Here is a 12,280-nt window from a genome sequence, read left to right on the forward strand (position 1 = left end):
CTTCCAGGAACGCTGCAGACCAGACTGAGGTTTGGGGCTTGAGAAGTCAATGAGAAGTTAAAAACGATTTCTTAGTAATTTTGTCCTAATGCAAAGGCACAGCCTAGATTCTGGCCGATGTCACTCCTCCTGACACTGTTACATTGTCATCAAAAATAATGTTCAACATGCGCAGTCCAGCTCGAGACGGCCGTTAGACCCAATGACGTGTTTCTACGCATGAACTGAATATTGAGTTTTTTTTGTTTTTTTTTTACATTTGGAAATAAATAGCGCTCCTTCTGTGCACTGCCAGTAATACCGTAGAACCTGGTACGGTACAGCAACAGTATGGAACATCAGAATAACAGCCAAACCTAGTCTAGAGATCATGACTCAGCGTGTCAGAACCATAGAACCTGGTACGGTACAGCAACAGTATGGAACATCAGAATAACAGCCAAACCTAGTCTAGAGATCATGACTCAGCGTGTCAGAACCGTAGAACCTGGTACGGTACAGCAACAGTATGGAACATCAGAATAACAGCCAAACCTAGTCTAGAGATCATGACTCAGCGTGTCAGAACCATAGAACCTGGTACGGTACAGCAACAGTATGGAACATCAGAATAACAGCCAAACCTAGTCTAGAGATCATGACTCAGCGTGTCAGAACCATAGAACCTGGTACGGTACAGCAACAGTATGGAACATCAGAATAACAGCCAAACCTAGTCTAGAGATCATGACTCAGCGTGTCAGAACCATAGAACCTGGTACGGTACAGCAACAGTATGGAACATCAGAATAACAGCCAAACCTAGTCTAGAGATCATGACTCAGCATGTCAGAACCATAGCAACAGTGTTCTAGAATGTGTTGAAACATGGCCACTCCTCTGTCACAGTAACAATAGAACCTAAATCCTATAGACCAGTAGTCTGAGGACAGTCATAGTCACCCACTACTACTGCCTGCTACTCTAAATCCTATAGACAAGTAGTCTGAGGACAGTCATAGCCGCCCACTACTACTGAGAATGAACAGAAAACCAGAACAGTGACAGACTACAAGCTACTTCAATGTACTGTATTAAGTATGACTGCACCACACAATACACAAGCATGTGCACGCACACACGAGTATCTGTGGTCTGTTCAAAAGACTGGTCATGTGATGGATGTATGGAATGTTTAGAGGATTCCAGAACATGGTGTCCCCGTTCCACACACACACACAGTGGATGTGTCCTGACCTTTCCAGAGGTCAGGGTGATGGTGTTGACTAATACAGCAGTATTTCCAGCTATAAGCATCACACTAGGCAAGAGATAGCAGCAGAATACTCTGAATCCTTCCAGCTTACACTGTTTTAACATCAACACCATCTGTTTTAATCAACCACACTGGACCGAGCCGGGCTATCCCTACACAACTTTATATTACACAAACACACAATACACACGGAAACGCACACGGGCAGCGTTACCCCTCACTCACAGAATCATACAGCCTTGTCAGTGTCTTCCTGCTCACACATTCACCTGAGAGTAAACAACACAATGGCCAAATAACAACAGAGCATTCTGACTTCTACAGGTCGTTGACCTGATGCTACAGCCTACTACATTACATTATTACACACAGGGGAATGTAAAGACATTAGGCTGCATCCGACACACACTCGCTAAGGGACTGGGCTGTCACTAACGGTAGGCTAAATCTCAAAATGCTACCCTAGACTAGTTCTGGTGAGAAGTAGCATATTAGTAGGCTGTCATGTGAGCTGACCTAAAAACATGTCACTCTCCCTGACTGAGGAACGAACATGCCCGGTCACTAGTCAGAGCTTCCTACTGCTAACACCACCAGCCGGTCCAACACACATTTTTGATCGTGAGGTTCACCTTGTATTTATTTATTTATGTATTTATTTAATCAGACAGTCAGGGTCTTTATACTAGGAACAGCAGGGATAAGGAGGCCTCTCCATATTCACGAGGTGCCTGGCTGCTAGTAGATGTCCTTGACTTGACACACACACGTACACATAATGGTGTTAGCGGGTCCATATCAGCAGGCCAGAGCTGGGTTATCACAGTGTTGCCGTCACAGTGGAGCCTCCAGGGAACAGTCACGGTCTGAATACGAGGACAGACAGTTAGTCATGATATTATTGGTGGCTAGCCTTCCATATTCTGATCGAGGCTAACCTTATCAGCATTAAGAGCAGACAGGCAGGGACGGGCTAGCAGGGACGGGCTAGCAGGGACGGGCTAGCAGGGACGGGCTAGTGGGAGAGAATACAAATTAAAACAGCAGCTCGGCACACTGAGTCAGTCATCAGCCACAACAAATTAAAAACAACAGAAATGTGCGTAACAATTCTGTTCATGTCTTCCGTGATAATGTAGGGTAGCAAGAAGATCCAGGGAAACTATTCCAACAGAAATGGGTCTGAGATGGTTGAATAAATATTCCTCTCTGCCCAGAATAGATTCAGTCAAGTGTAAAGAGTCTCACCTATAGCTATCTGTGGTCACGCCTGGCTGTCTCGTCTCTCATACTGACACTGTATAGTGTCCATCCTTCAGCTAGAGAATAACAGGGCTTACTAAACCACGACAGGGTTAACTTCTACTATTTACAGGCTGAGGTAGCTGATCCAATACTCCACTGGCTTAACACAGAGGGGATTGGTCAGTCAGTGTACAGTCCTACATGTGCAACAGAAACTGCCCTGAGCCAAAAAGACTGAGTAGGACCTCCATTCCCTTGCTAGCACACTGGTCAACAGGCTAGTGGAGACCAGAGAGGATGATACAGGTGTCTGACATCAGAGGACGAGAGCCAACGGTTCCAAACGCAAGAGGGTTCGAAATGAGAGTGAAGGGTTACAAAGCAAGAGCAAAAGAGTTTTAAAGCTAGAATCCTCAGTCCAGGAAATGTACGAAAATTTTCCATGGGAGGTTAAGCCCAGGAATTTGGGGAATTCTGCTTAAATTCATCAAAATAAAGTTAGCTTATAACAGTGAACCTTTTATGTGGGATACACAAGGCAATTCTAGGTCTTGTGGCATATTTTAGTTAAACTATCCCCAATTCAATGGAATTGCAACCCTCTGCATACACAGTGCACTCTTCCATCACATGTACAGCTGATTCTCAAGATCTTGCACATTAATGAGATGCTATTGAGCCCACACTACTACACTGTCTGAGCCAAGGACTACATGCTTTCTGGTAAATTTCGATTACAACACTGGGTGGGGTGAATATATGTGACATACATGATTTTTTTGTTAACTAGTAAATAGTAGCCTACAGCAAAATAACTTACCAATTTCTGCTAGTTAGTTTTTGCCACCATGTGGGTTTTAGCTTGCTTGAGCCTGCTAACTGAGGAGTGTTAATTCACCTGTTTCCATACATGTGTTTTTATTTTTTATTATCTTACAAAGGAGTTGTTTAATCTAACTGCTTAACTATTTACCTGTACATGGAATTGTATATATCTTTTTTTTTACACATTCTTTCTAATCTGCCATGGGAACTATCTGACGTGTGGAGACATTTCACTGCAGCTAATGTAGAAGGAAAAGCTGTGTACATTTGCAAAAACTGTGCCAAATCATGTGAAGAATGCAACAAAGATTCAGAATCATCTGGCCAAGTGCATAAAGTTCCCTCAGCGCTCACAACAAGCAACCTCTGACAAAAGTCCCTCTACTTCTATTCGAGGTGAAAATGCTCACAGGCAATGTGTATTGGAAGAGATTTCTGAATGTTCTTCGCCCAGCATACACCCCTCCAACCAGACATGCTTTATCTACACATTTGCTGGATGCAGAGTTCAACAAAGTTCAAGTGAAGGTCAAGCAAATCATGGAGAAAGCAGACTGTATTGCAATCATCTCTGATGGGTGGTCGAATGTTCATGGGCAAGGAATAATTAACTACATCATCTCCACCCCTCAACCAATATTCTACAAGAGCACAGACAAGGGACAACAGACACACCGGTCTCTACATTGCAGATGAGCTGAAGGCAGTCATCAATGACCTTGGACCACAGAAGGTATTTTCACTGGTGACAGACAATGCTGCGAACATGAAGGCTTCTTGGTCTAAAGTGGAGGAGTCCTACCCTCACAACACACCCATTGGCTGTGCTGCTCATGCATTGAACCTGCTCCTCAAGGACATCATGGCACTGAAAACAATGGATACACTCTACAAGAGAGCCAAGGAAATGGTTAGGTATGGGAAGGGTCATCAAGTTATAGCAGCAATCTACCTCACCAAGCAAAGTGAGAAGAATAAGAGCACCACATCGAAGCTGCCCAGCAACACCGTCGGGGTGGTGTTCTCATCCTGTTTGACAGTCTCCTGGAGGGGAAGGACCTCTCCAAGAAATGGCCATGTCACAGTCTGCCGATATGGACAGCCTCATCAAGAGGATCCTCCTGGATGATGTATTTTGGGAGAGAGTGGTAAGCAGCCTGAAACTCCTGAAACCTATAGCAGTAGCCATTGCCATCCTGTCTGATGTTCAGACTCTGCTTGCAGATGTAAGAGAAGAAATCCGTACTGCTCTGCCCACTTCACTGTTGCTCCAAGCAACAAGAAACTACAGTTCTGAAATACATCAAAAAGCCTGAAGACTCCTGCCTGAAGCCCATACATGCCGCAGCGTACATGTTGGACCCCAAGTATGCTGGCAAGAGCATCCTGTCTGGTGCAGAGATCAACAAGGGCTATGGTTTCATCAATACCGTGTCTCGCCACCTTGGCCTGGAAGATGGCAAGGTTCTTGGCAGTCTGGCGAAGTACACTTCCAAGCAAGGGCTTTGGGATGGAGATGCAATATGGCAGTCGTGCCAACATATCTCATCAGCCACCTGGTGGAAGGGACTTTGTGGATCTGAGGCTCTTTCCCCTGTTGCATCATTCATGCTCCATATCCCACCAACATCAGCCGCCTCAGAGCGCAACTGGTCCTTGTTTGGGAACACACAAACACACCAAAGCACGCAACAGGCTGACCAATACAAGGGTTGAAAAATCGGTGGCCATCCGGGCAAATTTAAAGATTTTTGAGCCTGACAACGAGCCATCCTCAACAAGGTTGGAAAGTGACAGTGAAGATGAGGCCTCAGAGTCTAATGTTCAAGAGGTGGACATTGAGGAGGTCCACAGAGAAGACATGGAAGCCTGAAGGGAAGACAACCAAAGCTTTAGTTTCTAGACTATCATTTTACAGATGTATGTTGAAAAAGTTTTTGGGAGAGTCAACTCATTTAATTAAAGTTAAATTCGTAACTAAATAGCTTTTTTTTTAAATTTCTATTGGAAGGATTTAATCATTTGCAATTATGTCTACTTATGAAAAGGTAAAAGGTTTATGTTTCTGTCTCCATATGATATGATAAATATATCCAATGCAAAAAACATTACATTTAAATGGTATTAATATTAATTTGCATACATTTTCATTAATTCCCATATATTCCCGTTAATTCCCATATATTCCCGTTAATTCCCGTTAATTCCCATATATTCCCATATATTCCCATGGAAAGCTTCCACCTCTGAATATTCCCCAAAATGTGCAACACTAGTTGCAACATCAATTTTATAACTTACACGTAATGATATATACAGTTGAAGTCGTAAGTTTACATACATCTTAGCCAAATACATTTAAAGTCAGTTTTTCACAATTCCTGACATTTAATCCTAGTAGAAATTCCCTGTCTTAGGTCAGTTAGGATCACCACTTTATTTTAAGAATGTGAAATGTCAGAATAATAGTAGAGAGAATGATTTATTTCAGCTTTTATTTCTTTCATCACATTCCCAGTGGGTCAGAAGTTTACATATACTCAATTAGTATTTTGTAGCATTGTCTTAATTGTTTAACTTGGGTCAAACATTTCAGGTAGCCTTCCACAAGCTTGCCACAATAAGTTGGGTGAATTTTGGCCCATTCCTCCTGACAGAGTGTAACTGAGTCAGGTTTGTAGGCCTCCTTGCTCGCACACGCTTTTCAGTTCTGCCCACAAATTTTCTATAGGATTGAGGTCAGGGCTTTGTGATGGCCACTCCAATACTTGGACTTTGTTGTCCTTAAGCCATTTTTCTACAACTTTGGAAGTATGCTTGGGGTCATTGTCCATTTGGAAGACCCATTAACTTCCTGACTGATGTCTTGAGATGTTGCTTCAATATATCCACAAAATGTTCCTTCCTCATGATGCCATCTATTTTGTGAAGTGCACCAGTCCCTCTTGGAGCAAAGCACCCCCACAACATGATGCTGCCACCCCCTGTGATTCACGGTTGGGATGGTGTTCTTTGGCTTGCAAGCCTCCCCCTTTTTCCTCCAAACATAATGATGGTCATTATGGCCAAACAGTTCTATTTTTGTTTCATCAGACCAGAGGTCATTTCTCCAAAAAGTACGATCTTTGTCCCCATGTGCAGTTGCAAACCGTAGTCTGGCTTTTTTTATGGCGGTTTTGGAGCAGTGAGCCGAGAAGTGGGGGGGGGTGACCAGGGGAGTTACTAATGTTGGAAAGGGGTTAGGGTTTAGTGAGTGAGGGTTTAGGGTTTAGTGAGTGAGGGGTTAGGGTTTAGTGAGAGTGAGTGAGTGAGGGGTTAGGGTTTAGTGAGAGTGAGTGAGGGGTTAGGGTTTAGTGAGAGAGGGGTTAGGGTTTAGTGAGTGAGGGGTTAGGGTTTAGTGAGTGAGTGAGGGGTTAGGGGTTAGTGAGAGAGTGAGAGAGTGAGTGAGTGAGTGAGGGGTTAGGGTTTAGTGAGAGTGAGTGAGTGGTTAGGGTTTAGTGAGAGTGAGTGAGGGGTTAGGGTTTAGTGAGAGTGAGTGAGGGGTTAGGGTTTAGTGAGTAAGTGAGAGAGAGAGTGAGTGAGGGGTTAGGGTTTAGTGAGAGTGAGTGAGTGGTTAGGGTTTAGTGAGAGTGAGTGAGAGAGTGAGTGAGTGAGGGGTTAGGGTTTAGTGAGAGTGAGTGAGGGGTTAGGGTTTAGTGAGAGTGAGTGAGGGGTTAGGGTTTAGTGAGTGAGTGAGAGAGAGAGTGAGTGAGGGGTTAGGGTTTAGTGAGAGTGAGTGAGTGGTTAGGGTTTAGTGAGTGAGTGAGAGAGTGAGTGAGTGAGGGGTTAGGGTTTAGTGAGAGTGAGTGAGGGGTTAGGGTTTAGTGAGTGAGGAATTAACTCCGCACATTAAAGCTCTCCTCTGAGAAAGTGAGTGGATATCCCAGAGAGAGTGGAGGGAGCTGGGCTGGGGGGGGGGGGGGCTCAGTCAGGCCTCAGTATCCCAGAGAGAGTGGAGGGAGCTGGGCTGGGGGGGGGGCTCAGTCAGGCCTCAGTATCCCAGAGAGAGTGGAGGGAGCTGGGCTGGGGGGGGGGGGCTCAGTCAGGCCTCAGTATCCCAGAGAGAGTGGAGGGAGCTGGGCTGGGGGGGGGGGGCTCAGTCAGGCCTCAGTATGATGATGTATACTGGGCTCAATGATCATGCTTCTCCCATAGACTGTGGACTGTTAAAGCTTTCTAGGGTGACCCCGGGCTGATGAAGGCCGTGTGTGGAAGAGCAGCTCTGATGGACTGGTGCCTTCCCTGTCACTAAGCTCTGATTAAGACAGATGAATGAGATTTAGCTGTGAGAGGAACACATCTCAGTGAGGATCTATATTACACTAACACCAGTTACACCACAACAACAATCTCCCTTCAGTCTGCCTGGACACTGTGCTGTGGGTTGTATTCAGTCAGGCACCGGCACACTGTAGCAGGGTTGTCCCCCGGCAGGGTGGTTGTCCCCCGGCAGGGTGGTTGTCCCCCGGCAGGGTGGTTGTCCCCAGGCAGGGTGGTTGTCCCCCGGCAGGGTGGTTGTCCCCCGGCAGGGTGGGGGTTTATTATCTATCCTGTTTAGTCACTTTACCCCTACCTACAGTATACTGCTGTTACTGTTTATTATCTATCCTGTTGTCTAGTCACTTTACCTCTACCTACAGTATACTGCTGTTACTGTTTATTATCTATCCTGTTGGCTAGTCACTTTACCCCTACCTACAGTATACTGCTGTTACTGTCTATTATCTATCCTGTTGTCTAGTCACTTTACCCCTACCTACAGTATACTGCTGTTACTGTTTATTATCTATCCTGTTGTCTAGTCACTTTACCTCTACCTACAGTATACTGCTGTTACTGTCTATTATCTATCCTTTACCCCTACCTACAGTATACTGCTGTTACTGTTTATTATCTATCCTGTTGTCTAGTCACTTTACCCCTACCTACAGTATACTGCTGTTACTGTCTATTATCTATCCTTTACCCCTACCTACAGTATACTGCTGTTACTGTTTATTATCTATCCTGTTGTCTAGTCACTTTACCCCTACCTACAGTATTACATTTACATTTAAGTCATTTAGCAGACGCTCTTATCCAGAGCGACTTACAAATTGGTGCATTCACCTTATGACATCCAGTGGAACAGCCACTTTACAATAGTGCATCTAAATCTTTTAAGGGGGGGGGGGGTGAGAAGGATTACTTTATCCTATCCTAGGTATTCCTTAAAGAGGTGGGGTTTCAGGTGTCTCCGGAAGGTGGTGATTGACTCCGCTGTCCTGGCGTCGTGAGGGAGTTTGTTCCACCATTGGGGGGCCAGAGCAGCGAACAGTTTTGACTGGGCTGAGCGGGAACTGTACTTCCTCAGTGGTAGGGAGCAGTATACTGCTGTTACTGTCTATTATCTATCCTGTTGTCTAGTCACTTTACCCCTACCTACAGTATACTGCTGTTACTGTTTATTATCTATCCTGTTGTCTAGTCACTTTACCCCTACCTACAGTATACTGCTGTTACTGTCTATTATCTATCCTGTTGTCTAGTCACTTTAACCGTACCTATATGTACATGCTGCATCTCCCTCCAATACCTCTTACCCCTGCACATCGACTCAGACCTGGTAGTCTACCACCTGTTATTTACGAAGCATGTGACAAATAAAATGGGATTTGATTATATGCCTCCGGAGTTCGACCCAGGTCATTGAAACAGTGACTTGTTAAGAGGGTTTGAGAAACAGAAAGGCACCGCCTGTAACAGGGTTGTGATATCTGGCACAACACCATGCTCTCCCTCCTCCATAACACCCCAGATTAACTGGAGACAATGCGCCACAGTCGGCCACAGCCTTACCTTACCTAGAGAGGTCATATATTGACCTGCTAGTAATCAGAGTGTTACATATTATTAGCAGTTAGTGAGAACAAGCAGATACAGTGGAGCTATTAGATCTCCCAGACCAGTACATAGTGAACCGTTACAGAGTGGTAGCTTCCAGTACATAGTGAACCGCCACAGAGAGGTAGCTTCGAGTACATAGTGAACCGTCACAGAGAGGTAGCTTCGAGTACATAGTGAACCGTCACAGAGCGGTAGCTTCCAGTACATAGTGAACCGTCACAGAGCGGTAGCTTCCAGTACATAGTGAACCGTCACAGAGCGGTAGCTTCCAGTACATAGTGAACCGTCACAGAGCGGTAGCTTCCAGTACATAGTGAACCGTCACAGAGCGGTAGCTTCCAGTACATAGTGAACCGTCACAGAGCGGTAGCTTCCAGTACATAGTGAACCGTCACAGAGCGGTAGCTTCCAGTACATAGTGAACCGTCACAGAGCGGTAGCTTCCAGTACATAGTGAACCGTCACAGAGCGGTAGCTTCCAGTACATAGTGAACCGTCACAGAGCGGTAGCTTCCAGTACATAGTGAACCGTCACAGAGCGGTAGCTTCCAGTACATAGTGAACCGTCACAGAGCGGTAGCTTCCAGTACATAGTGAACAGTCACAGAGCGGTAGCTTCCAGTACATAGTGAACCGTCACAGAGCGGTAGCTTCCAGTACATAGTGAACCGTCACAGAGCGGTAGCTTCCAGTACATAGCGAACCGTCACAGAGAGGTAGCTTCGAGTACATAGTGAACCGTCACAGAGAGGTGACTACATTACTGGTAGATAGTGCAACACACCACCGTGCTCAACTACATGCAAAACACTGCGAGTTCAGACGATATAGAAATGCACTGAGTAGTGCTGCTGAGATAACAATTCCCCATTCCACGTGACATGCAATCATACCTGATCTATACAATACATATCTATTTTGGACTTGAAACTGGTCTGATTCCTATTTCAAGGGTGGAAAAATGGAGTTGGATAGAAACTGACTTAACCCCTTCAAAAGCCTGATGATAACTGTAGCTACTTTGCATGTAGCTAGCTAGAGAGCTAGAATAAACATTGTTTAAGGGTTGCAAAAGCACAGGCATACACAACATACATAGCTCACAAAACATACATAGCTCACAAACTAGACCAGTAGTGACAGTTCCAGTTGTAAGCCAGATAATGATGGGGGCAGAGAGACTAAACGTCATGCATTATCACCAAAATGTAGCTGGCCAACATAAATGGATGTCTACACAGCCCAGGGCAGAGTAGTAATAAGTAGCTAGCTAGCCAAACATGTCATATCAGAACCATTGAATTAAATACGCAGCTAGCTAGCTAGCAATTAACTACTTAGCTCTCGAAAACCCTTCTCTGTAGTGTTTCAGCAGTTAGCCTCGCCCACGGTTGGCTGCGTGTGAACTACAATTCCCATGCTGTGTTTCAGAAACGTCAATAATCGTCGCTAGAGAAACCGTTTTCGAAACATATGCTGATATGCAGTGTTTCTGCTGCAGTTATTTAACTGTGGTGATGCGACGTGTCAAAAATCATTGTAGCCACGCACAAAAAATATGAAACATGACAACAACAAAAAAATCTGTCGAGGCGCACTGTCATAGATGTTAAAACAGTTCAAATGTACTTTTCCTCTGCAAACAAAATGACTAATGAATAAAACAATCAGACAACCCCATAGTAGAATAGTTCATCTATTTACCTCATCTGCTTGTTGTTCTGTGTTTTATGTGAGAAATATTCCTCTCGAGGCACATTGAAGTTACGAGTGCCATAGCGAAGAAAACCTGCATTCTCACAGGCAGTCAATGCACAGCAATTATTGCAATTGAGGAGGAAAACGTTATAAAGGCCTTTGTTAAAAAAAAATGTAAAAGAGGGCGAACCCAGCTTTCCATTCCTACTTTCCAACTCATAAATATGCACAAACTGCACCATTGTAAACCCTGAGTTTTTAGCAGCATTATGGTTAAGCAGTTACCACACAGCAATTCACAGTGAGTGCATAGGAGAGAGTGGGGATAAATGTAACAGAGGTCAATTGTAGGGTAACTTGGGGTAAAACGCCACCCAAGTTTTTTGTGACATAATATTTATCAATAGGATGCTAATTAGTTAAAAGATTACATTTGGGATCTAACTAATGATTAGCCCAATAGAGTAAATGCAGATAGGCTGAAGGATGGGGTAGCCTATCTATTTATAGCCACTACGCTGCATCAGTTGGACTACAGGTGATAATGCTTTTTGCTAATAGCAAACCTGATAATATGAGCCATGCATAGGCTATATGCATAGTCCAATATGTAAAAATGATTTAAACAAATAACTGTACCAATTTGTTATAGGGCTCATTTCTGGAGGTGGATATCATATTTTAGATGGTGTCAGCATCATTTTATTTTCATTCAATTTGGAGTAGAAAGACACCAGAAGTGAGATTCTCAGTCCTTCTACATGACTTTTGCCCTTCACTGCTACACATTTTTCCAGAGGAATCACTGCTGATATGACCCTCATCTTTCATATCTGCAAGAAATTACCTTCAAAAAAATAAATATACACTTACTGTAGCAGTGTTGCACAGATCCATACTTTGTGTGTGCCTCCAGTTAATGAACTACATGCACGTCCTCCCCAGTTATGCTTATACACAGAGATGTTCAGAGCACGCTAGACAGCTAATTAACACAGGTGGCCGCCTCTGTCTTCCGTTGTGGGAACACTAACCCTACCCCTATAAAAAAGGTGTGTAGTAATTTAACCTTTTATGATGATGTTAAAGATCTCTTCCTATGTTTCCAAAACCGTACAGCAAGAGATGCGTTTTAATGTTCAGAACGAGTGTAAGGATTCCCCCGGACTGTAGTCCAATAGGGCTAAAGGTAGTTGGTGATGTGGTCAGTGACACACTTTGCTTCTTGAAAGTCCAATATCTTCAAAACTTGACTGCTGACATGCAAAACATTTCGGGACTGTATCAACAGTGGACTAACGAAGAAAATACATCCCTAAATATAGTTTGAGT

The 12,280-nt window shown here is 44.2% G+C and overlaps 1 protein-coding gene across 1 annotated transcript in view; it reads right to left on the reverse strand.

Annotated features, from left to right (window-relative positions):
• LOC139559173 (sorting nexin-13-like) overlaps window positions 1–12,280 on the reverse strand; it is a 51,439-nt gene that overhangs the window by 38,543 nt on the left and 616 nt on the right. The window lies entirely within an intron of this gene.

The sequence above is a fragment of the Salvelinus alpinus genome, chromosome 29, assembly GCF_045679555.1.
Source record: "Salvelinus alpinus chromosome 29, SLU_Salpinus.1, whole genome shotgun sequence".
NCBI lineage: Eukaryota > Metazoa > Chordata > Actinopteri > Salmoniformes > Salmonidae > Salvelinus > Salvelinus alpinus.